We start from the raw sequence: 3,632 nt of genomic DNA on the forward strand, positions 1-3,632 counted from the left end.
ATGATATCAGAAATGATTACATTTTTATTTTTGGGTGAACTATTCCTTTATATCAGCATGAAAGGTCAAACATACATTGTGATATTTTCTAAGAATAACCTTGCAAATAAAGTATCATACAAATGTTTGCATCTGTCTCAAAATAATGTTCATCGACAGTGAGTCAGCAAGTTATTTAACCTTCCTACCAGTCGCTTTACAGTTTTCACCAAACAAAAAACATTCCGGTCTCAGTGCTCTGACTTTTTTTGTGTGTAAATGTCAATGTATTGCATAATGAGATGTAACCTAAGTTGCCCACAGGTACACTGTGACATTAAATGATTGCAGAGGAAGCTTATTATAACCAGCACAAATAATATAATGACCTTCAGACACTGAGAGGTGATTCTCTCATTCAATATCAAATAGCAACCGTGTTTTATAAATATATAAAATAACAAATACGATTAATCACAATCTTCCACTATTAAATGAATATTAGCATTTACATGTGCTAAATTAGCAACTTTTCTATATCTTGGCATACATACACTGTGATGTAATGCTACCAAGGAATTTCAGTGTGGTTTGCAGGTTGGGAAATAATAAGAATAAAAATTATCTGTCTTTCAAGTGTATCATCTCCTCTTTTGACTGTATTTCTAAGTAAAAAGAAAAAAACTGTCAATTTTTTATGAGTGGAAGGTATGTTGTAACACTGAAGGGATTTTAAGGATTTGGGAGGTTGTCTTGACCTAGCTTTTATATAAAGATTATGACGTGAAAGGAAATAGTGTGGATGTACAGGCGGAAAATTAAATGTGAGTCATTTAAAGACTCATTTAATGGGGCAATTTCAGACTTTTCCTTAAAAAGGCTACTTTTTCTAACAGGCTGACTTAAGGAAAACAATTTTAAACAGGATGTCTACAAGTTTCACTTTACTTGGTACATTTCTTGGAGTAAACTGTTCAAGTTATTGTGGCTGCAGACTAATTGTATGTGGCCTTGCAGGCTGATATTCAAGGTAATCACCACCATAAATGCATGATGGACTGTGATTCTCCATCTGTTTCCAGGCAACATCGGCCAGCACAGCACAGGCGAATGAGAGCTCGTCTGCCCCAATCATATTTTCTACCCTGTCTTCACGGTAAACACCAATCTGTGGGACCCATCTGAGATGAACAAGGATGCATTCACAAAGACATTATCCAGACCACACACACCGCCCAGTTTCAAGCCTCTCAGAAGAATAACTATATCAATAACAGAGAGTGAGGTCACTTCCACTAAAAACATAACGATTTTTCATCTGTCTATGTGTCTATCTGTCTAAGTATGTACAGTATGTATGCATGTATGTATGTATGCATGCATGCATGCATGTATGCATGTATGCATGTTGTGTTGTTCTGTAATATTCCGAGAGAGGTTACTGAGACTGTAAAGCATAAATCAAACTCACATCTGTACATTTGTCATCTTTGTATTGAGATGTTATGAGAGCGGTATACAATTTCATGAGGCATAAGGGTCTGAACTGAGATAGCACATTATGCTCTGGCACATGGAATATTTTGATACGCATTTTTCGAGGGTGATGAAAAAAAAAATGCAGGGTTTGTGGTATCCTGGGAAACAAGGCCAAAGGAAATTTTCCACTTCTCCAGTTTAGTTTACCCCCAGTTATAACATTAAGGAGTTTTTTATACTTAATCTGAACAATAGAAATAACTTTTGTATCCAAATATATAGTTGAAAAACTAATAAAAATTAGAAAAGCACATACAAAATTGTATATAGTGTGTGTGTGTGTGTGTATACTGTATATAGGCCTATACACTGATTTACTACACTAATTACTGTTAAAACTTGTTTAATGTGACCACATGAAGCACATTACCCAAGAAAATTTTGTAAACCTTACACTTAAAAAAGTGTTTACAGCTGAGGAAGAAGAAGGCATGAAATAGAAATAAATAAAGAGGTTGGTATTAAGGTCACCAAATCATGCCCAGATCAGACACATTATAAAAACTATAGTTCACTTAAATAAAACACAAAATTTTCAAAAAATACTAAGGGCTGAAGCAATAAATAAACACGCTGATTTGAAAAACTGTCTGTTTATTTATTTGATCTGACCATTGTGTCCAAAAGTTCTGACCATGTCTGGAGTGAGTGAACACAGACTTGCTGAGACAGGCAGATAAAAACAGACCTGGCAACCAAATCAAAATAGACTCCTTACTTCCTTACTGCACAGATAATGAAAAACACAGAACAGAACACTTTTAGCTCTTTGCCTTAAACACACACAAATCACATCCCATGTTACAAACAACCACACAAAAGTTTTTTTTTTTTTTTTTTTAACTATCCCTTTAAAGCTTTTCCCATCTTTAATCTTCACACATGATATCCCCCCACTGCTGAATAAATACTCTGGCCCATAAAATCCATTTAGAGAGCTCTAGGAGATTGCCGCTGGACATTACTGCAACATTTGCACCTACTTTTATTTTTATTTTTTTGGTTGTGCCCCTGTGGATTTAAGTATCTAAGTTTCATTAATACTTCCTCTAAAGGTGAATCATCATTCCTCTTAGATAGATACAGACCATCTATTCAAAAGGGCAGGCAAAAGCAGTGAGTCACTAAAGAACACAAATCCAGTTCCAGTAAGCTGAGTGGTATGGCCGCAATCAGGATTTTAACATGACAAATCAGGAATAAGGGGGAAATTGATATAAAAAAATGAATAGAAATGTGTTTTCCGGGTAAATACCCCCAAATCCAGAGACTTCTCATTTGTGAACCAGTACTCTTATTGAGTTAATTGATTGATTTAACCTTAATAATTGATTTAACCTTTTTACCATATAGGTCTGAATGATTCGTTGGCAAATTAATCTTAATTTGAATGTTTAAAACATTCAAACTGATTTTGTTACGAAGACTGGTTTGCTAAAAACCTTGAATGACTCATATGAGCCGGTTCATTTTAGAGAATAAATACTTACAGCGCGACCAGGGTAGTTCGATTCCAAAATGAATGACTCTTCTGAGTCGATTCTTTATAGGTGAATACATACACACACGGCGACCAGCTTAGCTTGAATCCAGAACCAGTGACTCTTATGAGTCGGATCTTTCTAGAACGGAACTGCAAATTGTTACTTTTCATATCCGCCTCGAAATAAATAAACACTTAAAGAAGTTACTGACTATATATAAGAACTTGGGGATACACATGCGTTTTGCTGTAATCAGTGTTATTTTAATAAAAAAGCATAAGGAAGTGAATAAATGAATTATTACCACTTATTTAGTGATATATATATATATATATATATGAGGTTTTAGTGATATATAGGAGCAATTTGATTGCATTATGCTGCATTATTAAAAGTAATAGGCCTATTACTTTTATGATTTGTTTATGATATGTTGTATGGCTATTCTGGACTCTGGAAATTATATAATTTAGCAAAAGACTAGGCTACTGTGGGCAGATAATACAATAGGGAATTGCATTTCTTTCCTTAAAATACTTTTGCCCTTAAACGTAGTAAAAGAATCGGAATCTTTAAAGGGAATCAGAACAAGAATCACGAACTTCTTTAGAACACTTTACCAGAACGAAC

This window comes from Onychostoma macrolepis, chromosome 09 (genome assembly GCF_012432095.1).
Source record: "Onychostoma macrolepis isolate SWU-2019 chromosome 09, ASM1243209v1, whole genome shotgun sequence".
In the NCBI taxonomy this organism is placed as follows: Eukaryota; Metazoa; Chordata; class Actinopteri; order Cypriniformes; family Cyprinidae; genus Onychostoma; species Onychostoma macrolepis.